General features: G+C 43.6%; 1 protein-coding gene and 1 long non-coding RNA gene across 4 annotated transcripts in view; one reads left to right on the forward strand and one right to left on the reverse strand.

Moving 5' to 3' along the window:
* Window positions 1–4,684, reverse strand: part of OPTN (optineurin) — a 45,113-nt gene extending 40,429 nt beyond the window's left edge. The window contains exon 1 of one of the 2 annotated variants that reach the window (XM_059404310.1): window positions 4,488–4,684. The gene's annotated coding sequence lies outside the window, so the exon portion shown is untranslated. The remainder of the gene's footprint in view (window positions 1–4,487) is intronic. The other variant, XM_059404309.1, reaches the window with a different exon arrangement.
* Window positions 4,685–6,021: 1,337 nt separating this feature from the next.
* Window positions 6,022–27,528, forward strand: LOC132020170 (uncharacterized). Of its 2 annotated transcripts, none has more exons than XR_009404945.1 (3): window positions 6,022–6,092; window positions 19,100–19,629; window positions 22,565–27,528. It is a non-coding gene; the product is annotated as an uncharacterized LOC132020170 (long non-coding RNA). The 2 variants fall into 2 exon arrangements; XR_009404944.1 differs by lacking the exon at window positions 6,022–6,092 and adding an exon at window positions 16,270–16,324.
* The last annotated feature ends 276 nt before the right edge of the window (window positions 27,529–27,804 follow it).

Genomic DNA, 27,804 nt, shown 5'->3' on the forward strand with positions numbered 1-27,804 from the left:
GAAAACAAAGATTTTCTTTTGAAAATTATCCAGGTTATTTTTCCTCCTCAACTTTCCTTTATACTTCCTTTAGACATCCACAATAAAGTTAAAACTGGGAGACAAACCATAAGTGACTCTTAATCTCACAAAACAAACTGAGGGTTGCTGGGGGGAGGGGGTTTGGGAGAACGGGGTGGGATTATGGACATTGGGGAGGGTATGTGCTTTGGTGAGTGCTGTGAAGTGTGTAAACCTGGTGATTCACAGACCTGTACCCCTGGGGATAAAAATATATGTTTATAAAAAATAGAAAATTAATTTAAAAAAATGGAAAAAAAAACCTGGTTCTAGCTGTTTTATCAGGGCTTCTAGCTTTTTCAGGTTGCTCAGATTTTAGGACATGAGGGGAAAAAGCAGGGTCATGCTAGGGGACAGTCGAAAAAACACTGGCTGCCTTACCCAGATCTGTGACCTCTTATGATAATTTACTGACTTGTCTAGCGAATGATGATCATTACATTTGCTTTTAGCTCAAAAACCCCATGAAAAGTATTCTTGAATTTCTAGAAAGATCCAACCCCCCCCCCCCCATCCAACACATACAACCCAGCACCATCATGGCCATGCCACATATGTATTATATGCCTGTCCTAATCACTGCAAACACTTCATTATCCAGCATTGTTAGGGAAAATTATTTGGTAATTCAAATGTCATAGGAAATAAGAAGTTAGTGTATATGCCAAACACAAGCATGTTTATTACCAAATTGTTACCAAAAGCAACTTAATTGTTTTTTGGTGACCCAAAGAGTATCCTATGATTTTAGGTATTTTGGGGGGCATCATTATGAGTTATGAGTTCAGTGCCTATGTGAAATGTCTATTGGTAGAGCACCCTTTAGGGAAAGCTGAATTTTCTAAGTCTTTAACACGGCCTTAAGTACATTCAACTGAACAAATACAGAGATGAATTATAAATTCTTGCACACATTTCCAAAGGTTACAGAAATTGGAACTAAGCCATTTATTCCAAGGTTCTATCCATTAACGGAATTGCTTTTTTTTTTTTTTTAAATAACAGAATTTCCCATAAAAATCCAACTAACCTGGATCTGAAACATGTCTCTTTTTTTCCTTTCTTTTGTTTCTTTAATATAAGTTCTATGTCCAACATGGGGCTCTGAGATCAAAAGTCACATACTCTACTGAATCAGCCAAGCATCCTTGAAACACGTCATTTCTAAGCAAAGGTGATATTTAACTACAGAAGGGTGAGTTAATTTAGCACAATTTATCAAGATTTCACCAGTGAGGAAGCAGCAAACTACCTAGAAGAATTTCCTTGATTTTATTCCCAGTCCTATTTGAATTCTTAAATATATTATCATTTTTAATTCCAGAGGTCAAGTAGCAATGACTCGACTCTGTGGGCGTGGGCATGAGCTTAAATCTCATTTCTGAGTTGGCCTTACAAATGATCCAGGCCAACTTCTTATTCGCTGCAAGAATCTCTTATCTGGTTTCCATGGAAGAGGGTCATACAGACCGGGCCTGAAAGGCTTCAATGACAGAATATATGAGCAATGACTTTGGCAGGCAACACAGCCCATTCTGTTCCAGGACCATTCCCATCATTAGAAAGTCATTCTGTATCGAACAGAAATCTGCCTTATACTGACTTCCACCCTCTGGACATTGGACTAATGGGCATTATGCAGAATACGTCCAGGCTCTTACCCTGATGTGTTCTAAACTGGCTTAATAAGCATTCACAGGTTCAATCCCTGCATGAATAAATTAATTTTAAACAGTAAAAACCTATTTCCTGATCAGACCATTAGGTGGCTGAGATTGTAGAATCATGGCCTTATATCCCTCATCCTCAGACACTCGCATAACACTCCATGTCCTACACTTATGCCAGGGTGGGGGGCTGAGTGTGATCCCAAGATTATATCAACTAAAACCATCATCATCCTGGAAAAAGAACTCAAAGCCTGTATCCAATGAAGGGGGAAAAAGAAGTTTCACTTTTCATGCCAGAAATGGAATTCTGATTTTGAAATTTGCTAACCTACAGAAAATGGGAATTGATTTACCCTTCTCACGTAAGGCATGAGCCTGGGAGTATCCTGATTCTCTCCATTGGAGTCTCATGGGTCAGTAAGTGGCTGGTACTTCCTCCTCATTCCCATCCTTGCCAGCTTAGGTCAGGCTCTCCGTGTCTTGTCTCAATTACAGTAGCGATGCACTCCACGGAGTATAGGATTTTTGTCTGTTCTGTGCACCACTGTGTCCCCGGCATCGAGAATCCTTGCTGAGTAGTTACCTATGCTGTCTGCCTGGCCTCTTTCTACCACAGTCCCCCTATCACTACAGATTCTTTCCCAACATGAGGTCACCCTCCTGCTGAAAACCCTTCCCATGCAAGGCAGATTTCCAGCTCCTAAATGAGAAAAACGTGGCCTTTCAGAGTCTGGCCCCTACTTACCCACCGGTATCATCTCTTGTCACCATGCCACTGGCACGCAAGGCATGAAAGAGCTCACAGTTTCCCGCTCTCTTCCACTTCTTTGCTCTTATCTCTGCTCTCCTCTCTGCACAAAATATCTGGCCCCACGTCTGCCCTGGCAAATACGCACCAGACAGCTCCATGTCCAGCTGAGATAGATGGCTGTGTAAAACAGCCTGTTCTTTCCTCTCAGTACCCAGTAGCAATGGGCTCTTTCTGCAAAGTTCTATGATCATCCCATTCAGGAGATCTTCGTCAAACTTCAGGGAAGGTCTCTATTTTATTCTACCTTGTGAGCGGCGCACAGCAGGCTCTCAGTAAATGTTCGTTGAAATGAAATGAAAATACAGTGCAATGAGGTATTTTAAGGTCTAGCACTAGTAAGACACTTTCTGCTCCATAGTGACAAACCCAGCATGCTAGAATTATGAGTTTTTCTCCAACTCTACGGCACTCATTCCCTAATTCTTGACCTCAACTTTTAAAACTTGTTTTGAAAATTAGTACTGTTTCTTTTATCATCCCCAAAGGTATCTGAGTGTCATTTCATAACACACATCTTATTATCCCATCCTCCTATACATGTCAAAATGAAAACCTTTAAAATAATATTTTCCTCTGAAAAGTCTTCACTTCTCAAAAACAGAGTTTAATTTCTTCCTTTTCCTTTGGATTTACTAATCCCACTGATTCCAAGGAACATATCAAATAGTTCAGGTCTCTATAAAATTCAGGAAAAGCAGGGCTTGGAGAGGAAAATACCCAGGTATCCTTACTTAAGGGAGAGGGTTCTGAAGGAAGGTAATACAATGACCAATTTCTTTCAAGAATAAAGTTTTTTTTTTTGTTTTTTGGAGGGGTTAGTTGGACTCCACAGCATAATATGCAACCTGAGATCAGTTACCAAAAAAAGACATTATTTTTATAATGTTGTACATAATATACAAAGAACCATTAGAAGTGGCCCAGTAGAAAAACAGATCAGTCACTTGGAAGATTCCTGTCCCTGTCCTCTCTCTCCAGGCCACATTTAAACTTCACTTGCCTTGTCCATTCCTAGGGCAGTTCCTGGCCTTTGCCTCTGCCCCAGGATCTCTCCAGCCCAGCACAAACTGGGCACATCCTGGGAGGTAGCCAGGGTTCCCTAGTTCTCTCCCTAGGCAAAGAGCAAGGGGAGGGGCTGGTTCTTGTGTTAATAGCGCTGCTCTTGCTTACCAGATCTGAGGCTTTTGAGGTTCTAACACCACCTTACTGGACCACGGTTCTGTTTTCCACTTCATCCTTCAATAGATCTGGGGCATACATTTCCATACAACAGTTTTCCTGGAGGAGGAGGCCAGACCAGAATCTGGGTTTCGTTTTCTCTTAGCGATGCTGACTCTGCCTCCAGCTTACACATTTCTCACAGGAAAAACAATTCCTCTGGGGTTCTCAGCCTCATGGAGCATTCATGGTCTCTGTATGTACACACACACACACACACACACACACACACACATGCTCTCCCGGACACAACAGTTTATGAAGATTCCTTTCAGCTGTTCAGGAGTCCCAGCACCTTAGAGAGAGAGGTCACCTGTTCCTTAGTGTCCCTGGGTCACCTCAAATAGCTAGAATACTTTTCATTTCTCAAAGGTATACATTTAACCACTTCCTATATAATGAGGAACTGGCTGTAATCATTCCCAACCTGCGGAAGGATGTCACCCTCAAACAACCTCCGTGACCTACAGAGGAAGTCACTGGCGGCCAACCGGGCCGGTAAAAAAGGGGGGAGGGAGCTTTGGGACGGCCGCCCTACTGCCCTTTCCCACCAGGTCAGAATTCGCCCAGGCCCGGAAACCCTCCCGGGGGAGAGGACGTCCCATCCCTCGCCATCGACACCCGACAGGCTCCGGCGTCGCAGGGAACGGGGCCGCGGGAACAGCTTCCAAGGCGGAAAGGGAGCCGCCACCTCTCCAAGCCCCTGCCCGCCCTCTGCCCCAGCTCACCCCGCGCCCGCGCTCTGGCCTCTATCGGGGTCACTGCTCTCTCGGCATCGTGCCCGCTGGGGGAGGGCTCCGGACCCGGATGCAGACGCGGACCAGGGGACCCGCCAGGGGCAGCGATCCGGGCTCGCTGAGCCTCGGGCTGACTTGCGGCCTCGCGACCCCGCCCAGCGCCGCTCAGCTGACCGCCGCGCGGGCCTCCCTGCCCCCGCCGGGAATTTCCCAGGCCCCGCCCCGCAGTCGCGCCCCCACAGACCCCGCCCCCTCCTCCGGGTGCGCGGTCCCAGCCCCGTGGCTCGCGCGGGTAGGGGTCCCCGCCTGGGAAATGAGGGCTAAACGGGTCCGTGAACGGCCGTGACCCGTGGCGCTCACTTAAATAGATAATTAATTAAAGGATGTGCGGAGTCGGTCTCCTCTGCTGGGATCCCTTTACAAGGCCGGAGCCGCAGGGGCTCCCTGCGCCCCACGGAAAAAGGGGTACAGCCCAAGACATCTTTTGACCGAACCCTGGATCTCATTTAAAAGCCTTACATCTAATATAGTTAACTGAGCATGTATGGCTTTCCATCCGACTTTGCCCTTAAATTAGACCTTTAATTAAAAACACAAAGCCTGCAGGATGCTTCTTGGGCTCTTTGTTCCCAAGAAGAGGCCAATTGTGGACGCCTGGATAGTTCAAGTGCCACAGGCAGGTGGTATTACTGGATTGACCTGGATTGTTTTGGGAAGTAGAAGTATTGATCTACTTGTCCGGGAGCGGGGAAGATGCCTCTGGATTAGACAGATTTAAGAGGGAGGAAACCAGACGAGGAAGGAGGAAGCAGCACAGTAATTTGAGTCCTAAGCACAGCGAGAAGGGTTGCGGAAGGACGCAGACACAGGACACAGAAGGGAACTGATAATGAGATAAAGGTCTGGGCAGGGTCTTGACGAAGGTGGTGAAGCCTGTGACCCAGAAACAGGACCCCATCAAGACAATAAAACAGAACTGGGAGAGGGAGAGGGGGAAGAGGGGAGAGTTGTGAAAGGAGAGGGTCTGAGAGTAAGTTTGGGCCAAAGATAAAAAAGGACTTTAAATACCAGACTTACACCCTATCCTTAACCCCTAACCCCAACCCAGCAGTAATCTGGGCTTTTATTCTCTGGAGTCTCTGAACTGCAAAATACGCTAACTCGAACCCCTAACCAAGAAAAAAAAGGGGGGAGGGTGGATTTCATATGCGGTAAGAACTTGAGTTAGTAATGAAGAAACTGACGCCGCTCGCCAGTAACACGCAGCTTGAGGTTGTGCGTCCAAACTGCCCAAAGCTTGGAAGGCAAGGGGGAAGAAAATCCGAACTAAATGCGAAAAGGCGGATGCGCCCTCTTCTGGCATCTGGGAAGGATTCAGTTTCACTTTTTAGACCGCCTGCTTCAGTCAGGTTCCCCCAGCCTCGTCTTTCACACCACTCTTGAGTTAATAATCTCTAAAATTGGGCGGAGGGGTAGCAAGTCAGTCCCTGCCCCACCCCCAACACCCAGTTTCCGAGGGTCCCTCCTGAGCCTGTCTGGGTGCCTGGGGTGAGTCCTACTCCCACTGGGTTTCCTTCTATTTCAAACCATATTAAGGTAAGATAAAACTAGGATGTGGGGGCGGGGAGGCAGGGAAGGAAGGTCGTACACAGGCTGCACTCAGCTGGGGAGTAGTAAGTAAGGTTGGAGTTGAATTTCTGGTAAGGAATGGTCAAGGGAGTTTTCTCAGCAGTCGGGGAAGGGGGCCTCTGACTTACCACTTAGTAGCTCCGTGACCTTGGGCAGTTACCCGATCTTGCCGATCTTGACGTGCTGCATTCTCTTTAACCGCAAAGTACAAGAAGTTCTGAGAACTTTGCCTTTCTTAGTTCATTTTGCGGCAAAATATGACCTCCATTGATGAAGAGTTATTTACAGTCCTTAGACCACCACTTCATGGGATTATTTATTTCATTGAAGACATTAATTAGTTAGTCTGAGATCTGCTTCGGACACTCTTGGGAAGTTACGTTATACAAATTACATACTTTGTAATACATTCCTGTCTCACCTTTCTAAAATCCAAAAAATTCTGAATTCTGAAACTGGAGCTTGCTCAGACTGCTTTAAATAAGGAATCTAGATCTAGAGCCCCTACTGCCTATGGCCATTGGGAGGATGGGGGGCTAGGACGAGTGAAAGTAACAGGGGGGCACAATGTCATTATTGTTGTTGCTGGTGTTAAGCCTGACTGGTCCGGGGTGGTGCCTCCTTCCTCTCACTCTTCCGGGAGTCGTTGGAATCTAAGTGTAGATTAAAAAAACTGAAATTATTATGAGCTTTTAGCTGTTCACTGATGTGGTTTTGTGGTAGGCAAATGCAAAGCAGTGTGGCAGCATAGTCAGTGAGATATTCATTTATTTCATGCTTTCTGTGCTCCTGCCCCTCCCCCTCCCCCGCTGTTTGGAGAAGGCAGCCCATCCTTTCGTGGCTGCTACCTCAAGGGCATTTGCAGGACTCTTGGAAAAACATGCTTTTTATTTCTATTAATTAGTTTATGTATTAAATATTTTATTTATTAATTTGACAGAGAGACACAGCGAGAGAGGGAATACAAGCAGGGGGAGTGGGAGAGGGAGAGCTGACTTTCTGCAGAGCAGGGAACCTGATGCGGGGCTCAATCCCATGACACCGGGATCATGACCTGAGCTGAAGGCAGATACGCAGGTGCCTCAAACAAGCTTTTATATGCAATCTATCTCAGGTATCCTGGAGGAAAGTGGAGAGAGGCCAGGTGATGTGTGTCCAAGCAAAATGAGCAAGACTTTTAGTTTCTTAAAAAAAAAAAATAAAATAAAGAAGAAAAAGAAGAAAGTTTTATCGGAGCCCAAGTGAGGACAACTTCCCTGGATCCACAATCTTTACAAAGGGGAGAGTGCTCCCGAGAAAGAAGGTTTGATTCAGGATTATATATGTCTTTTTTACATCCAGGGTTACAATTCACCATGACATAAGACATTTCAGAAAATTACAAACTTTATCTTAGATTTAAGTGTGGTCAAGGGTGCAGCCTTCAGAGGTAGGGGAGTAGGGAGAGTCTTACTCTTCTCTCTAGAAATGTTTCTTTCTTTTCTTTTTTTTTTTTTTTTTAAAGATTTTATTTATTTATTTGACAGACCGAGATCACAAGTAGGCAGAGAGGCAGGCACAGAGAGGGCAGGGATAGAGGTGGGGGAAGCAGGCCCGCTGCTGAGCAGAGAGCTCCATGCAGGGCTCCATCCCAGGACCCCTGGACCATGACCTGAGCCAAAGGCTTTAATCCACTGAGCCACCCAGGGGCCCCTAGAAATGTTTCTTTTAGGTGATTTGCTAATGAAGCAGATGCAAAAAGTGTGCTCTCAGCGGAAATAGTGCCCATGCTCTAAAGTTTGGTCAAATTGTTCTGACCTTGGTAAAAGTTAAAAATACAGCTTCCCTGAGATCCCTGGAGTAGAGCCCACAGCATTGAAAATTGAAATTTTCTTTATTAGGTGGAGGGCTTTTCAGCAGTTGGAGGGAAGGAAGCGTGACTCCCGCAAAGTGGGAGAGGGATAGAGCTTGGTGGTCTAATGAGCACCAAAGAGGCTTGACTCAGTGCCTTTGCCTATAATGATACTGTGATTGAACCTCATGGTGACCAAAGAAAAAACATTTGTCAGTTTGGTATTGGAGGTTGGTATTGACAAGGAGGAACAGCTTTAGGTTCATGGATTCTAAAGTGAACATAACTACACAAAGAATTTCTTAAATAATTCTGTTCTTAAGTAATTCTGTTCTCTAAACCCACTTTGGCTTCCTTGTGAAATGATTCTCTGCAGTAAACAAACTTATTATTTATTTAATCATTCACACTTCCATTCACATCTGAATGATTGTGGAAAACAAGGAGTATGTAGGCTGGTAACCCATAAGAAAATTGCAGTAAGGTGGTCACAAAGCCTGTACCATCTTAACACATTTCCAGTGGAAAATATTTGGTTTTGAATGTTTATTTGTTTATTGTTCAGTTTATTATTTTTCTCTTGATTAAATGCTTTTTTGGTTGTATTAAACCATGTATGTTGCAGCTTAACAATAAAGAAAGGTCTATGGGAAAAAAAAAACAATTATACTATAGATCTGTCTGTACCATGATTCCATAGATATGAGATGTCTGGAAAAGGGAAACCGAGAGAAACAGAAAGCAGACCTGTGGTTCCCTGGGGCTGGGAGTGGCCTTGACTGCAAGTGAGCTCAAGGGAATTATGGGGGTTGATGAAAATATTCTAAAACGGGGTTGTCATGATCATTGTACAACTCTATCGGCATAATTAGAATCATTGAGCTTACAATGGGTGAAATTTATAGGGTGTTAATGATACCTCAATAGAGTTGCAAAACCAACACCAAGAAGCACCCTGGAAACTTAAGTTATAATTAATTAATCATGAGTTCTGACGAAGGGTACGTCTGTCCATTCTTCTGAGAATGGGTTCCTCGAAAAAGTTCAATGGCATTACCACATGACCCTGTAATTCTTCTCCTAGGCACAGTCTCCCAAAGGATTGAAAACAAGGACTCAAACAAGTGTGTGTATTTCCTTTTACAGTTATCTGGCACTGTAGCATCTGCCTGTAAGAGGAGTGAGGTGTATAGTTGAAACTTCCATCAGAATGAGGCTCTGCGAATAGAGTCTAACCTGCCATCAGTTTGCAAGCCAAGTATCTTGAGTGCCAGGAACAATGACCTTGCTTTATGAAAAGCCAGAGCACAGTGTGTGTAGTCTGTGTATAATTCCTCTCCTTTGCCTCATGTCTATAAATCTTGAAACAGTAATCTCGTTGGGGAGGACTCTGTTAATCTTTTAGGTGATCATTGGTCCTCTGTGAACATTAAAAAAAAAACAAAACCATAGTAATACGAAGTAAAACTGATAAGCATCAGTTACTTCCTGCTCCTGTCCATTATGTACACCCAGAAGTTATCCTAGACTTCCCCCATGTTTTCTCTCAAGGCAAAGCAGAGCGTAGATTACACATTAAATTCTTGTTTCCTTGTTTTGCTATAGAACTGTTAAAAATTCCTGGAATAAAATTTTCTGTTGAGGTACTTCTGAGTCAGACCAGTGATCTTGGAGCATAATCCCTCCAAAACACCACAGCTCTTGGTCATGGTCTGAAAAACACTGCCATTGTCTTTGTCAGATGCCTGGCCAGTGGGAAATGGCCTGGGTGGTTTTCTACATAGTTCCTTGCTTCTGGTTAAATAATTCATCTGTCACTGTTGAAGCCCATGTGATTTGTCTTTATTCCATCTCACTTATTCTTTCCCAGAATGAAATTTCTCCTTTCTTAGAAGGGCAGGGTGGTATCGGGGACCCAGTCCTGGGTTTCAGGCTACCCGGGTCTGGCCTGAGAACACATGAAGGAGTAGAGTTCCTCGGCTCTTGGCCTCTGTATCATGAGGTAGAGAGGCTGGATCAGTGATCTCTTTGCTTACCTCCAGCTCTGAGAAAGCGGCATTCCTTTTGGTTCATTATATTTGGCATCCTGTCTTAGCAGATGTCAAATGAACTTAACTTCAGTTTAGACTTCTTTTTTCTTATGTTAATTGCGGTTCTCTAGAGAAACAACTGATAAGATATATGTGTGTGTGTCCATATAATTTTATTTTGATTTTGCAATTTGAACTTTATGTATATAATATATTTATTATAAGGAATTGGCTCATGCCAATAAAAGCTGACAGGTTTCTAGATCTGCAGTTGGCAAACTGAGCCCCAGGAGAGCTGCTGGTGTAATTCTAATCCAAAAGATGGCAGGTTTGAGACCCATGAAGTTTCTGTTTCAGCTGGAGCCTGACGGCAGGAAAAAATTATGTGTCAGCTCAAGGCAGTCAAGCAGGAAGAATTTCTTCTTATTTGGGGGGAGGGTCAGCATCCAATTCTATTCAAGCCTTCAACTGATTGGATGAGACCCACCCACACTAGGGAGAACAATCTGCTTTATTCCATCTTAGCCATTTAAATGTTAAACTCATTCCCAAATTCCCTTATGGAAATATCCAGAATAGTGTTTTTCCAAATATCTGGGTACCCCACAGCCCAGTCATGTTGACACAAAATTAACTGTCATATTTCTATAGAGGCTGGCTTAATGCTTGGCTAGTTAAATGATCACAAATGATGTTGCAATTTGAAAAGTCACAAGTCCCCTGAGAAAATGTATTCATACATGGCTTTCAAAGAGACTATAATAAACCTGGACAAAAAATCTTAGCTGCAGGGCGCCTGGGTGGCTCAGTGGGTTAAGCCGCTGCCTTCGGCTCAGGTCATGATCTCAGGGTCCTGGGATCGAGTCCCGCATCGGGCTCTCTGCTCAGCAGGGAGCCTGCTTCCTCCTCTCTCTCTCTGCCTACTTGTAATCTCTCTCTGTCAAATAAATAAATAAAATCTTTAAAAAAAAAATCTTAGCTGCAAATATCTTCTCCCATTCCGTGGGTTGCCTCTTTGTTTTTTTGACTGTTTCCTTTGCTGTGCAGAAGCTTTTGATCTTGATGAAGTCCCAAAAGTTTATTTTCACTTTTGTTTCTTTTGCCTTTGGAGACATATCTTGAAAGAAGTTGCTGTGGCTGATATCAAAGAGATTACTGCCTATGTTCTCCTCTAGGATTCTGATGGATTCCTGTCTCACGTTGAGGTCTTTTATCCATTTTGAGTTTATCTTTGTGTACGGTGTAAGAGAATGGTCGAGTTTCATTCTTCTACATATAGCTTTTCGGTTTTCCCAGCACCCTTTATTGAAGAGACTGTCTTTTTTCCACCATATATTTTTTCCTGTTTTGTCGAAGATTAATTGACCATAGAGTTGAGGGTCCATATCTGGGCTCTCTACTCTGTTCCACTGGTCTATGTGTCTGTTTTTATGCCAGTACCATGCTGTCTTGGTGAGCACAGCTTTGTAATAAAGCTTGAAATCAGGTAACGTGATGCCCCCAGCTTTATTTTTGTTTTTCAACATTTCCTTAGCGATTCAGGGTCTCTTCTGATTCCATACAAATTTTAGGATTATTTGCTCCAGCTCTTTGAAGAATACCGGTGGAATTTTGATCGGAATGGCATTAAAAGTATAGATTGCTCTAGGCAGTATAGACATTTTAACAATGTTTATTCTTCTGATCCAAGACCATAGAATGGTCTTCCATCTATTTGTGTCTTCTTCAATTTCTTTCATGAGTGTTCTGTAGTTCCTCGAATACGGATCCTTTACCTCTTTGGTTAGGTTTATTCCCAGGTATCTTATGGTTCTTGGTGCTATAGTAAATGGAATCGATTCTCTAATTTCCCTTTCTGTATTTTCATTGTTAGTGTATAAGAAAGCCACTGATTTCTGCACATTGACTTTGTATCCTGCCACGTTGCTGAATTGCTGTATGAGTTCTAGTAGTTTGGGGGTGGAGTCTTTTGGGTTTTCCATATAAACAAGATATTTGCAAATGACAGTACAGACAAAAGGTTGATATCCAGGATCTATAATGAACTCCTCAAACTCAACACACACAAAACAGGCAAACATATCAAAAAATGGGCAGAAGATATGAACAGACACTTCTCCAATGAAGACATACAAATGGCTATCAGACACATGAAAAAATGTTCATCACTAACCCTCAAGGAGATTCAAATTAAAACCACATTGAGATATCACCTTACACCAGTTAGAATGGCCAAAATTAACAAAACAGGAAGCAACATGTGTTGGAGAGGATGTGGAGAAAGGGGAACCCTCTTATACTGTTGGTGGGAATGCAAGTTGGTGCAGCCTCTTTGGAGAACAGTGTGGAGATTCCTCAAGAAATTAAAAATAGTGCTTCCCTATGACCCTGCAATTGCACTACTGGGTATTTACCCCAAGGATACAGATGTCGTGAAAAGAAGGGCCATCTGTACCCCAATGTTTATAGCAGCAATGGCCACAGTCGCCAAACTATGGAAAGAACCGAGATGCCCTTCAACAGACAAATGGATAAGGAAGATGTGGTCCATATACACTATGGAGTATTATGCCTCCATCAGAAAGGATGAATACCCAACTTTTGTAGCAACATGGACAGGACTGGAAGAGATTATGCTGAGTGAAATAAGTCAAGCAGAGAGAGTCACTTATCATATGGTTTCACTTATTTGTGGAGCATAACAAATATCATGGAGGACAAGGGGTGTTAGAGAGGAGAAGGGAGTTGGGGTAAATTAGAAGGGGAGGTGAATCATGAGAGACTATGGACTCTGAAAAACAATCTGAGGGGTTTGAAGTGGCAGGGGGGTGGGAGGTTGGGGTACAGGTGGTGGGTATTATAGAGTGCACGGATTGCATGGAGCACTGGGTGTGGTGAAAAAATAATGAATACTGTTTTTCTGAAAATAAATAAATTGAAAAAATAAAAAAAAATCTTAGCTGGATTGTCAATGACCTTTTGTACCCACAAAACCTCAGTGTTCCCCTCAGTAGACTACATTAGCCCTTTTCTGGTTTTGTGGACAGAAGTTCTTTTTCCCTGTCATAGGCCAATAGACGGTTATTAAGTTCATAGACATGATAGCCTGCTGGGCAGGAAATCAGCTTTCTTTCGGGTTGGTCTCCTCAGATCTTCACAACTGGACTCCAGGAGCACATTTCTTTCCTAAGCTCCATGGGTCAGTTCTCCAGCAAATAGGCTTTAAATTTTGCAACCAGTGACTCCATTGATATTCCTGCTCTCATCCACTCCTCTTTCTAGTTCCACTGGAAATTAAGGGAAGAAATGACTTTGATTACACAGGAGTTGTTCAAATGTGGAAGTCACATCAAGCAATTCACATAAAGCAGTTCTCCCCAAGTTAATGTGATCCAATTCCAGGGAGGCGGGAAAAAGTCCCAGCCAAAATACACTTTTTGCAGAGACAATTGGATATTCATGGAATATTATGGCACTGGTGGCCAAGATTTGAAAAGCTGGCTGTGAAAACTCTAAGAGGAAGGTCTATTTGTGAACTTGGAAGTGCTGAGGCATTATTTCCCACTGCCATGATTTCAGAGATCTTACATAAATGTAGAGCTTTCCCATTCATTGGGTCTTATTGAAATTCTGGAAAACTGCTTCATTCTGTTTATTCTAGAAAGAAAGGAAGAGTCTCTGTGGATCTTTTTATAAAATAATTTCCTGTCTACCTTGGCTCACATCCTCATGAATTCTTTATTCACCTTCAGTGCAAAAGTATATTTTTGTTGAGTCAGTGCAAAAGTATATTTTTGTTGATTCTGGCTTGGTTGGTCCAAGTGTACCTTGTTTGTCTACGTGTTCATGAAATCTCACTCAGCAATTTCTCTCTGCCCCGGGCACCCTTTCTTCCTGCTCCTATCTCCCACCCTCTGATTTCACACCCTCACTCTCTGTTTGTGTTGTCGCCCTTTCCCCCTGGAAGGCTGTGTGATATAGCCATGACACCTGGGTGTGTTTTCAATGCAGATTGTTACCTTTCCAGGGCCTTTTGCATTTAAGATCATTTCTAACATTGTAATAAAAACTTTGTCTAGTAGAGGAGCTCCAGGGATCTGCCAGCAGGGGAGGAATTCTTTTTAGGGTTGGGCCCTTCACAGTAAGCTTGAAATTGGACCTACTGGGGACCTCCATCTCAGCTACAAAAATGTCACATAGTTGACTCTGTCATAAAAAGGGGGATACATTTGGGAGTTTTTATAGAAGTGGAGTGGACAGAATTTCAGGATGATGAGATGGGGCAGGTGAGAAGTAGAGAACAGTTGAAGACAATTAGAAATTTCTGCCCTGGGTGACCAGATAGGTGGGCAGCAGCATCAGTGGGAAGGCGATTAGTCCTGTCTGAAGAATTTGAAGAATGTGTGGAACAGGTAAATAAAATACCTGTGGGATAACTGTGTGATATCCACAACCACCTGGGGAAATGAACCTCAAGAGAGAGATTAATGTCAAAAGCTATAGTGCCATGAGAAGGCTGCGTGCAGAGAAGTAAGTTTGAAACTTGGGGACTTTAGTCAATCAATTTCAAGTTTACTGTGAAGGGCCCAAACCTAAAAAGAATTCCTCCCCTGCTGGCGGATCCCTGGAGCTCCTCTAATAGACAAAGTTTTTATTACAATGTTAGAAATGATCTTAAATGCAAAAGTTCAAAAGAATAAAGCAATAATACTAAAATGTTTGGTTGTGTTCTTTATTTGATTAAATATACTTACACATGCTAAATAATAAACTCATTATATAAAAATGACTCTACAGATTTGATCATTATATGTAAGCTGCAGGATATAGTTTATATGGTTGGCTATGTATTTCTTGAATCTTAGTCAAACCCTAGAGAATTTGGGGAGAAAATTTATTCTAAAGCTAATTCCACATGTATCTCAATATTTAGTTAATAAAAAAATGTTTTTCTCCTTCTCATCCTGTCTCCTTGATGCTGCTTAATGCCTCATTTACTTCTTTTGCTTAATTTTTTGGAGATAAGAGCAGGCAAATGAGAGACAACCTGTCTCGTTATATTTACTCGGTGGCTTTGATTATTTTTATAATGTTATCCATGGGAGATCTGCACCTTCCTGGTGCTCATGTTACCTTTCAATATAAAAAACCCCCTATTCAACATGATTCATCCTACTTAGTGGCTTGTACTAATTACAGTCGATCTCAACTCCACTGCATTTAGGGGATGTCTTCTTATCATTTTCCTTTCTTGTATTTGTAAACACTGGTTTGCTCATTTCATATTTCCCCTCCTTTATTCCAAGATTTATATCTCTGTTATGGAATTAGAATCCTTCTCTCTTTGGAATAGCATGTAAATCCTTTTGGTCCTTCCCAAAACTATTTCTAAACTGTTGAATCTTTTCATGATCACTAAGAACCAATTTAAAAAAATGATAAAAAATGACTAAACTGTGGGGCACCTAGGTGGCTCTGTCATTTGGTTTCAGCTCAGGTCGTGATCTCATGGGTCTTGAGAGCCAGCCCCACACTGGGCTCTGCACTCAGCGTGGAGTCTGCTTGAGTTTCTTTCTCCCTCTTCTCCTCCCCCACAGCTCACTCGCTCTTTCTGAAATAAATAAATAAATCTTTAAAAAAAAGACTAAATGGTGAGTAAGTCTGCCCACACTTTCTGTACATAAATTTGCTAACATGAATTTACTGTGGTTTAGTCTTGCTAGGATTTGCTTGAGGCTGCTCTGCGTGGTTGTGCAGGCTGCTCCTGGCCCAGTGGTGCTTGGTGGCAGGGATGAGTGCAGGCAGCCACACAGCTAGTACTGTAAGCACCAAGCCATGCTTCTCCTTGGGGAAGCAATTTCTTTTTCTAATTTACACGAAGGACCTGCATGGATCAGCAGAGTCCTGGATTTGATCATTTTCTATAGCTCTTCAGGCTACGTTACTATAGAGATCTTGTCTTCACTTGAGCACACACAGAAAGTCTAGAAGAACCTATCAGTCTTGCCTTCAGCTTCCAGCTCTACATACCAGCCATTATGGAGTCATGAGGGGTGTGCGGCCGCAGGCTCTGCTATGCAGCTAACTCCCTGCTCCCATTCTCCCCTGATACTGGACCATACTGGCCCCAACACAGCTAACATCTTATGGTCAGGAGGGAAGACCCTTCCCTGTCAGACCTCCTATTTTTCCCTCTGTCACCCATAACACTTCTGTGCTTTTCTCTCACCCACCCCGCTTCCAGGGTTCTGACTCCTGTTATGCTGGTCTGCAGGGAATCCATCTGGTCTCATGGCTGCATGCTCTCATATTGATTCTTCATGGGGAGAGGAGCAGAGGTGAGCATAGAGAAGGGACAGGGGCAGCAGTGTCCAAGTTGTCTCTCGTGCTCTCCCCTGTGTCAGAGAGGTCTGGGAACTCTATTTCTGAGACTGCCTTTTCACGAGGCTTCGGGACAGGGCTTAGAAGGTGAGTCTGTTCCAGGCTAGGACACTGTGAGTGCACCAAGTGTGGGGGCTTCAACAGATGGATTTGTGTTCCCTTTCACATTCCTTTGATGGTTCTCAGCTCCCAGGTTGTGGACATCTGTGACCACTGACAATGGTTTTCTATATTTTTCTGACTTCTGGGTGGCAGTTGCAACCTCTGGGCCACAGCTCTGGGGTCAAACCTGGAAATTAGGGGTGAATCCTTGATGCTCATTGTAGGAGCCTTTGTAGGGAATTAGAGTTTTACCCATAACTCCCCAAATATTGAGAACAACTGCTTTACATTTTAAATATCAGTGAGAGTGACTTTGCAAATGATATATCAGATAAAGGGCTGCTATCCAAGATCTATGAAGAACTTATCAAGCTCAACACCAAAAAACAAATAATCCAATAAAAAAATGGGCAGAAGACATGAGCAGACATTTCTCCAAAGAAGATATCCAGATGGCCAACAGGCACATGAAAAAATGCTCCACATCACTCAGCATCAGGGAAATACAAATCAAAACCACAATGAGATACCACCTCACACCAGTCAGAATGGCTAAAATTAACACGTCAGGAAATGACAGATGTCAGCGAGGATGCGGAGAACGAGAAACCGTCTTACACTGTTCGTGGGAATGCAAACGGTGCAGCCACTCTGGACAACAGCTTCCTCAAGGAGTTAAAAACAGAGCTGCCTTATACCACAGCAATTCCACTACCAGGTATTTACCCCAAAGATACAAATGTAAGGATCGGAAGGGGCACATTCACCCTAATATTTATAGCACCAATGACCATAATAGCTAAACTATGGAAAGAGCCCAGATGTCCTTCAAAAGATGAATGTATAAAGAAGATGTGGTGTACACACACACACACACACAGGAATACTATGCAGCCACCAAAAAATAAAATCTTGCCATTTGCAACCACATGAATGGAACTAGAGGGTGTTATGCTAAGTGAAATAAGTCAGTCAGAGACAGTCAATTATCATATAGTTTCTCTCATATTTGGAATATAAGAAACAGTGTAGAGGATTATAGGGAAAGGAAGAAATCAGAGAGGGAGACAAACCATGAGAGATTCTTAATTCTAGGAAGCAAACTGAGGGTTGCTGGAGGGGAGGTGGGGGGTGATGGGGTAACTGGGTGATGGGTATTAAGGAGGGCATGGGATGTGATGAGCACTGGGTGTTACACACAACTAATGAATCACTGAATTCTGTCTCTGAAACTAATGGTATATATATGGTGGCTGATTCAATTAAAAAAAAAAAAGAGTGACTTGAAACTGTGGGGCCAAGATATTTGGACATACCTGAAAAGGATAATAACCCGTGTATTTTGCATTTACAACTTATAAGTTTGGGTCTTCCTTTCATTTATCATTGGCATCGTTGGGACATATTTACCATATAAACTCCTTGAGGAATTGAGATTATTCTGTTTATACTATTTGCTACTGTTCCCTTTCTTGGGCCTTCCTCCCTAGCAGCATATGGTGGACCCTCCCATTCCCCAAATAATTCCATCACTAAGTAAGTAAGGCCTTTTTTCTTTATCCTTTCTAATTAGTTTTTTATACCCAGATGCCTTAAGTGATATGGGACTCCCTGAGTTTCCATTGTTTTTTGGGGGTGTATTCACAAGGTTTTTGGCCTGGAAGGGGTGATTGTGGGTCAAAAAGCCTTTGTTAAGCAAAGCTGAGGAAATTTTTCTTTCCATGGCCTTTAACATGGTGGCATGCATTATTCACACAGAATCCAGTATTTCCTGAATGCTCCTGACTAAGAACCTTTTTGCTCCATCCAAGAGCACTGAGGACTTCCAGTCGCTAAGCTCAGTGGATGTGTAACGGGATGAAGAATTGTTTTTAGCAGAAGAAGCTGACATTTCAAAATGGTTAGCCATTTCTCTATGTGGCTTGGAACACCTGGGTCGTCTTGGAGCGGACCTTCTTTGTTCTGGAAAGGGTCATGGGAGTTGCCCCTTTTAGTTCCCGAGCTGCAGTGTTTCTGAGGGGAGTGTGCCCTAGCATGTTTACTTAATTTTTCCTTGGGCAGTGGCTGGGTTCCTGGCTTGAGGGAGACCCCATGCCTTGACCATAGCTGAAGATTTCAGGGGGAAAGAGCTTTCAGGGCTGAAGGATGCTGACACTAGAAACTTTTCTCTTTTTTGTTTCGGCAGAGTCTTGGTGGGAGCTCTGAAAATAAGACCTCTCCTTTCCGTGGCCTTTCATAGGCTGACATGCATTATTCACACAGAATTCAGTTGTTCCCTAATGCTTTTTAAAAAAAATTATGTTATGTTAGTCACCACACAGTACATCATTAGTTTTTGATGTAGTGTTCCATGATTCATTGTTTGCGTATAACAACCAGTGCTCAACACAACACACGCCCTCTTTAAAACCCATCGCTGGGCTACCCTATCCTCCTACCTCCCTCCCCTATGAAACCCGAAGATCATTTCCTGGAGTCCAGATTCTCTCGTGGTTCACCTCACCCTCTGATTCCATCCCCCTTCAGTTTTCCCTTCCTTTCCCTAACGTTCTCCAGGCTATTCCTTATGCTCCACAAATAAGTGTAACCATATAATAATTGACTTTCTCTGTTTGACTTATTTCACTCAGCATGATCTCCTCCAGTCCCATCCATGTTGATGCAAAAGTTGGGTATTCATCCTTTCTGATGGCTGAGTAATATTCCATTGTATATATGGACCACATCTTCTTTATCCATTCATCTGTCGAAGGCCTTCTCGGTTCCTTCCAGGATTTGGCTATTGTGGACTTTGCTGCTTTGAACATGGGGGTGCATGTGCCCCTCCTGAATGCTTTTGACGAGAACCCTTTTGGGGTATCTTAGATCTTCCTCTCTGCCTGGTTTCTGAACAAATTGAGACATAAGAGAGAAGAGCAGATGGAACAATTAACATTTTCCTTTCTGACTGATTAAGGCCTGGCTGGAGGACATGACTTATCTACTGGGCTTGCTAAGTTTTGACAGACCTGTCCACCCAGGCCTTTCCTGGCTACCACACGCTGGAGGCCCTAGAGAAGCAAAGAAGAACTCATGCTCTTGAGGGAAACTCCCTCTGAAGAGGAAAAACAGAAGGGAGGGAATAAGTGTGCTCTTGATTCCTCCAAAATCTACCACTCAGGTAAGTCACCCTGCCTCCCCTTGGTTGGAGTAAATAAATGGACAGAAAGATCCAGAAGGGTGACCCCAGTGAGCTCCTTCCTGCCTTCCTTCCTGGAGGAAACACCTGGAATAAGGAAGACATGTCTCCTTGACATGTATTAGCATGACTAATGGAAGAGGGAGAACTAAAACAAGGTCAACTGGTGGGAGAGTACCTGGGGTACCCTGGGGTTCCTGATGGGGGGGTGCTTTCCATGCATGGCAGGTAAGTGATGCTGTCATCGCTTCTGTTTCCAAACACACCAGAATCATAGGGGTTCTTGGGGGAAAAGGACTGCGTGGTATGGTGTGTTCCATGGAGTGGTACGTGGGCTCAAGGTAATACTGAAGACACAGGTGATCTTGCCTCCCATGTCCAGAGGCAAGATCGTTGGGCTGGCAGCAACCTCAGATCCCTGGTTTCAAGACTCTGACACAAAACTGGTGGCTTTTAGCAGCGATACCATGGGCCACCTCTCCTGTCCCTTCTCTGTAAAGTGACACTTCTTGGGATGGATATCTTTCAATGGGCTGTTGGCCCTTACAGCTGGGAGCTCACCATCCTGTGGTTTGAATACTAAAGAAATGCTGCTTTTTGTACCTCAAGAGTGATGGAGGCATGACTTCTAGCTCCTTCCCTTGTGTTATTTTCTTGATGCCTCTGCAGCATTTCACACCTGTGATCATACACATAGCTCCTGGGTTCTCTTCACGCTGCCCTGAGTGCTCCGCCTAGCCTCCCTCACAGCTGAAATTTGTTTTCCTGATATTCCTCATCGACATACTTCAAAGGTTAATGCTCAGTGCTCTTCCTTGCCCTGAAAAGTCTCTCTCCCTCTTCTGGTCCTGTGCTTGCTCTTCTCCCATCATCAGACCTTCATAACCAATTACCCACTGCAACCCTCAAAGCACCTCAAAATCAACACATTACAACCCCGAATTCATCATCTTGGCCAAACTGGCTTTCTCTCACTTTCTCCACCTCGATTCATGTCGTGATGTTCAGACAGTTGTATGAGTGAGTCATCAAGACCTGCCCCCTGCCCCCCACATTGAGTTAGTCATCAAGATCTGACCCTTAAAAAAAAACTTCTTAAGAGTTTCTGGAATCTAGTAGCATCTCTGCTTCCATCAGTGTTGTGTTGGTAAGTGACTAATAAACAACTCTGGGGGGAAGCCTTGATTTGGCACATTTGCCTGATGTCTATACTTAAGTACTCCCACCATGGTTGATTTCCCATCCAAGGTTTAATAGTGTATTGAAAATTTCTAGAAACTGCATTTGCTTTTGCAAGATGGCACAAGCCACTCCAGCACGCACCAGCCCCATCCCTCCTCGGTACTTCTCAGGCCATCCTTCTTCAAACTCCTCTCTCCCCTTAAGCCATTCTGCAGTCAGCTGCTACACTCAGTTCTGACCATGCCACCCCCCTTCAGAAACGCTGCTGATGGCTTGCTGGGTGATTCACTCCACCTTATCAGTGCACTGTGCACTGACCCCTTAACAGTGCGCTGAGCTCTTAAGACAAAGCCCTGCCTACCTCTCCAGTATCATTTCTTGGCTCCTATCTTTTTTTTTCCTTTGAGGCTCGGCTCAACTGAAACCCCCCTCCACCATTTTTCAGGCTGAGTCAGCTGCCCCATCTCAGTAAGTTTTGATTACTGTGCTTATAATCTTGTATTTATGGGGTTTTGTTTTTGGTCTTTCTTACGAGTCTGTAAACTTCTCAAGGGAGAAATCATGTGTTTGTTTTCTTCACCTTGCTTTGTATATATGGAACAGTGGATTTCTCATTGAAATTAATCAATACAGAGTTTTTTTTTTTTAAATAAGGATATTTTCTTTCCTTTTTGAAAAGATTTAGTTTATATACGTGTGAGAGAGAGAGAGAGAGCGCGTGCACACAAGAGAGCACAAGCCCAAGGTCCGAGAGGGTGAGGGTGAAGCAGGCTTCCTGCTGAGCAACTTTGGGTTCCGTTGGATCCTAGGACCCTGGGATCACGACCTGAGTCGAAAGCAGATGCCGAACCAACTGAGCCGCCCAGTTATCCCTAAAATCGATGGATAAATACTTCTTAATTACTAACGGAAGATTATCAAAGTTCTGCAGGTGTGTGTGTGTGTGTGTGTGTGTGTGTGAGTGTGTGTGTGTACTGGGGATGAGGTGGGGGGTTTGACCTGTCGCTGTGTAATAACTTCTCCCGCAGTTGTGGCTTAGAACAATAGCGGTTGTTCTGTTCATGAACCTGGGGTTTAGTGGGGTCAGCTAAGCAGCCCTGCCCTAGTTTCTTCTGCAGAAACAGCTGCAGTCAGATGGGAGCTGAGTTCTTAAGACTCCCAGCTGCAGTCAGATGGGAGCTGGAGTGGCAGCCGTCTCAAAGACTTCTTTACCTCCACGTCTGGGAATACTCAAACGGTCTGGACTCCTCAGGACTCTGTCCCCACACACAGCTACCTCAGTGGCTGGACTCCTTCTGTATCACTGCAAGTGGACTTCCTCTGTGCACTGCTCCCACCCCAACCTGTCCTGCCACGATGACTGTCATCTGTCTATTCCCATGTTTGGAGGTTGTGGTCCCCCAACACTACAAGAGGGCTTTGAGATATGCTTTTTCCGCTTTCAGTGATGACGGACTAAGTTTTAGGTCAGAAGCTCCATGTTTTTCCTTCAGTTCCTGAGGCTGAAACCTTTCCTGGGTCTTTCAGCATCTGACCATTTGTCTCCTTAAAGTAACTAAAATGGTGACATTGTAAGCCAAGTTATCAAGAGAAAGCCCTGGGAGCTTTGATTGGTGGATCGTAGGTCCAAAAAAAAAAAAAAAAAAAAAAAAAAAAAGAAAAAAAGAAAAAAAAAAGGTGAGTTTTTATTTTTAAAACCTGCAATTCATGTTTTCCTTCCCTGTCATCCCTCTAGGTCCTGATCTCTGCCACTGGAATGGATAGTTTCCCATTCCCTCCATTTATCACAGATAACCTCTTCACCAGCAATTCACAATAGTGGAAGGCTTTTTACACCCTATTTTGTGCAATAGAGAATGTCTTAAAAAGGAAAGTTTTTTTTTTTAAGATTTTATTTATTTATTTGACAGAGAGACACAGCTAGAGAAGGAACATAAGCAGGGGGAGTGAGAGAGGGAGAAGCAGATTTCCTGCACAGCAGGGAGCCTGAAAGGGGGCTTGCTCCCAGGACCCTGGGATCATGACCCGAGTTGAAGGCAGAAGCTTAACCACCCAGGCGCCCCCAAATGCAAGCCTTTAATGATAAAGAAGCCATAAAAATGATCTTCGAGGATGTGAATTAAGCAGGAAACATGCTCTGCCAGCCTTCTGAAGACTCGGGCTAGAGCCCAGCTCCACGATTCAATGGTTACCTCTCCGAGCATCAGTGTCCTCGTGTGCAAAACCGTAACACCTGCTTCGCTTGTCTTCTCAAGCTGAAGGATCAGGTGCGCTCATATACGCCATCGTGACGGTCAGGGCGTGACGCACGCACGCAACGCTACACGTTCCAAATGCACCAGGCGAAGGCGGCGAGCGGAGCAAGACCTCAGATCTGAATTCTGGTCCCTGTCGTGCACTGGCTGGTCTTCTGTGACTCTCCTCTCTCCTGGTTCTTCTGCTGCCTATTTGGAGGTCTCTCTCCTCAGCAGGTACTCCTACTGTTGGTGTCTGATGGCTGGAATGGTCAGGTCTTGCTCCTGGGCTCCACTCTCGCTCCAGGGGGCCCCATCATTGCCATGTCTTCAAATCCCATCTCTCTGTGATGACTCCCAAGTTTGTATCTCCCTGTCAGACCTCTTCTTTGAGTCCCACGCTGGTTTGTCCCCAGCCCTACTGGGGTGCTGCATGCGCAGCTCCCGTAGAACTGGGCGAACACGATTCTGATACAAAAGTAACTCATAATAAGCATAATTTTAATTATCAATTTTAAAAAACGTATTGAGCATTTAATATTTCTCCAGTTTTAGGCTAGTTTTCATGGAGTAATTAGAATGCAAAATCCTAGTCCTAGTCCCTCCTGCCTCCCCACCCAGGAGTTTGTTACTGATTTTTTTGTAACTTTATGGTGTTTCATCCCTTGATAAAGATTCACTATATGAGAGGTGGGGAGTGGGTTCCTGGTTAGAAGCTTTTTAGGACTCACCCAGGCAGAGAAGTCTAGAAAACTCTTTCTTCAATTAAAGACATCCACGTGTCCTATATCCCCACCTCAGGTAATACTTGCTTACTGTTGCATTCAGAAAGCCACAAAAACAGCACAAAATCAAGGTCAGAGCTACTACCATGTGCCAGGAAACCCGACTTCCACTGTCTCAATGTTGTTGGTTGTCATGGGGCTCCTTAAGTCCTCATAACATGTTCAACTAAATCAATAAAAGGTGCTTTATGAAACAGCAGAGGAAATAGGAGGTAGTAGAAAAGATCCTTAGCTTTTGAGATATTAAAAGTTGGAGAGATCTGTCATAAAGGGCAGGAGAGCATCGTTCCAGGAGGAACAACTCCAGGTAAACCCTAGGCACCTGATGCACATCAAGCCGGATCGGATGTTCCCCAACCAGCGACTGTTTGTGTCCAGCAGATGGCGCCAAACGACCGGTTATAGGTGGGGTGCGCAGGCTCCTCCAGAAAATATTAAACAGTATTTCTATAAAGTTGGCATCTTAGGGCTCTCAAATTGTCTCAGACCCTTTCATTTCCTTTCAAAAAATTATTATTTTTTAAGTAATCTCTACACACCCAACATGGGGCTCACACTTACAACCCGGAGATCAAGAGTCGTTTTCTCTCCTGACTGGGCCTGCCAGGTATCCCTTGAGACCCCTTCTTTTGCTCTTTTTTAGTGTGACCTGCGGAACAAAATAAGAAGAGGACAAAAAAAAATTGCTGCGTGTCCTGGAATGTGGTAATGTTGGGGAATAGTGGAAATGTAGGTGAAACATAAGAGATAATCTAGTAAAGTGACATCCAAATATGGAGTGGACATGTGTGTGCGTATGTGCGCGCGCATGTGTGTGTACTTCTGGTGAGAAAGACCTAAAAAAAAAAAAAGGTAATGAGAAAGTATTTGAAAAAAAACTATAAAGAGAATAAAAGAGTTGGAGAAGATGAAAGAATGTGCTCCAGTGAGCATAGTAGGAAACTTAGTTCTAAAAGTATTACTATGGAAAGTCCAGAAGAAAGGGTCCTATTCCTCTACTCCTTAGAATCCTAGTAGGTGACTTGAATTTCAATAACTATGAAGTAAGTAGAGAATTAGGAAAAAAGACACCAAATTGTCTAGAACTAATTCAATGAAACTCATTTCAAGGGTCTCTTCCTGCACTCTCACAGACTAGGAAGGACCCAAACCACACATAATGCCAGTTAGGGAAGGGGAAGTCCAAGCTTCAGGTTCTGAAAGAGGACATTCTCTGCTGCAGTAAAGGAGAAAAGCAAAAAGCAGAGTTGATGGTCATGGTAGACCTATTGAGTTCACTTTCTCTTTAGGCCTTAATAATCTCCCATTGAAGGGAGCCCTGGGTGGCTCAGTTTGGTTGGGCATTTGACTCTTGATTTCGGCTCAGGTCATGATCTTGGGGTTCTGGGATTGAGCCCCATGTTGGGCTCTGTGCTCAGTGCAGACTCTGTTTTTCCCTCTCCCTCTGCTTCTTCCCCTGTATTTGCTCTCTCTAAAATAAATAAATAAAGTCTTAAAAGAAATTAAAAAAAAAGAAAAGAAAACTCTCCCATTGAAATAAAAAGTCTGCATTGGATAAGGCAGAGGCTATGCAGAAGGGGTTTCTTCCTACTGTTCGGGCATCTGTTGCTCAAGTTAGAAGCTGCTTCCAGAGCAGGACCACTGCCCTAGTCTGGAAAAAGCTTCTCTGTCTGTGTCCTGGGGCCCCTACCTGGAGATATTTCAAAAGGGAAGACACAAGAAGAGGATCAGTGAGATATTCCAATGACTGTACACGGACGGTCGCTGAAGACCAGACTAAGACCCTACTACAGACCCTATTACACACAATGTGGCTTTTTGGGAATTGTGCAAGTTAAAAAAGTCTTAAGTAAAATGATGCTACAGGCAGAAGTGTCACTGAAGCATAATAATATATAATTACGGGCTTTGCAATTTACCTCACTTCCAATGGATTTACAACATTACTTGAAGAAAAAGTTAAAAATCCCTTTCTTTTATGAGAGTTGATTTCCTACAAAAAGAGTATGATGCCTGGGTTGTTACAAATTTGAGCTTAATCATAAAATTTATGGAGAGGAACAGTGTTTAATCCAGATTATTCCAATTCATCATTCAAAAAATATCTTGTGAATGTATTCAGATAAGCCAGTAGCTCTGAACAGTGGTATGCGAAAGAGTCACCTGCAGGGAGTGCGGGGGCACCTGGGTGGCTCATTCGGTTAAGCATCCTACTCTTGATCTCAACTCTTGATCTCAGGGTCCTGAGTTCAAGCTCCACATTGAGTTCTAGGGCAAGGAGCCTACTGAAGAGAAGAAGAAGAAGAAGAAGAAGGGGTTTTGTTCCACAGGTCACACTATGCTCCAGTGAGCATAGTAGGAAACTTAGTTCTAAAAGTATTACTATGGAAAGCCCAGAAGAAAGGGTCCTATTCCTCTACTCCTTGGAATCCTAGTAGGTGACTTGAATTTCAATAACTATGAAGTAGTTCTAAGAAGAAGAAGAAGAGGGGGAGGGGGAGGAGGAGGAGGGAAGGAAGGAAGGAAGGAAGGAGAAGAAAAGAAATCACCTGGGATTTGGTTGTTAAGCAAATTCCTACCCCAGATCCAGACATTCTGATTACAGAGATTGGGGGTGGGCCTCAGGGATTTGCATTTTAGAGTTAGTTTCTTTTTTTCAAGTAGTTCAGAACAAAAGATGGAAAGACCCTCCTTAGAAAAATATTACTTAGGAGCAAGGCAGGATTAGTCAATCAGAGAAACCCTCAAACTTACTTCCATTCATTCTCTCACTCCCTCCGTTTCTTCTGAATACCTAACGCACTGAACATTTCTGGTTCCCTACCTTTGAACTTGTTACTGTGGGATGTAGTTAATACAAGGAGACTCTGTTCCTGCTTGAAGGCACTTCTGTTTAATGCCTGATACAGATATCCATATCTATACAAATGACAATGTCAGGTTTAAGTACTGCATTTGTAGAAATGATGTGGGTGTCAAAGAGTACCTCAGGGGTCGAGAAGAAGTCTTGTTCATGTGAGCTGGCTGGCACCCGTCTGTGAAAGGGCTGGGACATTGCCTGGGGCCTGAATGTTGAGAATGAGCAGGATACCTGAGATGCAGGAACAGCGTTGCTGCTTATCATCCATAAGCTTATACTAAAGATAGCAGAGTGGCAAAGCATGGCCAGGGATTAAAAGTATAATCTCATGAGCTGCTGTCAGAGGAGAAATAAAAGATGGCGAAGCCAGAAGTTCCTGAATCAGCAACATTGTCCCCTTGTTTTTTCAATATTCTGATCCCCCCGGAATATTCCTTCCTTTGCTAAGTTGATAAAGAGTAGATATGCTTGACATGACTTGTTTATGACACATAACCTGTTTTCCTCATAGATCGGTATCTGTTTCATCCAGCTGCCTTCAAAAAGTTAAAATCATGATAAGACACATGACAGGTAGGGACAATTAGTACTGAAGAAGAAGATTAGGACTGTTCCGAGACAGGCGAGGGAGATCAGTTAAATCAAACATCACTTACTTAACAAAGAGATCTATATTCCTCACACCCCTGTTTAGACATGTATTTTTCTTAGCTGTCTTTTGCCTGTTTCATTATGTGAAAAAAATTTTAATCCAGCTCCCTTTCTCCCCTGCCCCAGCCCTGATTGCCAGTTTCCTACAAAGCATCAAAACCAAATAAAGTTTTAAGTCACTGAGTGTGTAGAGAAGTGGCATTTTTCTACCGCCATACTTTCTGATAAAGGACACAGACTCTGAAGCCAGACAATTTTTTTTTAAAGATTTTATTTATTTTTATTTGAGATAGAATGAGAGTGAGAAAGCGCACGCACAGGGGGAGCAGCAGGCAGAGGGAGAAGCAGACTCCCTGTCGAGCAGGGAGCCTGATGCAGGGCTCGATCCCAGGGCTCCCTGAGTGAAGGCAGACACTTAACTGAATGAGCCACTCAGGTGCCCCAA

Source organism: Mustela nigripes, chromosome 6 (genome assembly GCF_022355385.1).
Source record: "Mustela nigripes isolate SB6536 chromosome 6, MUSNIG.SB6536, whole genome shotgun sequence".
Lineage (NCBI taxonomy): Eukaryota > Metazoa > Chordata > Mammalia > Carnivora > Mustelidae > Mustela > Mustela nigripes.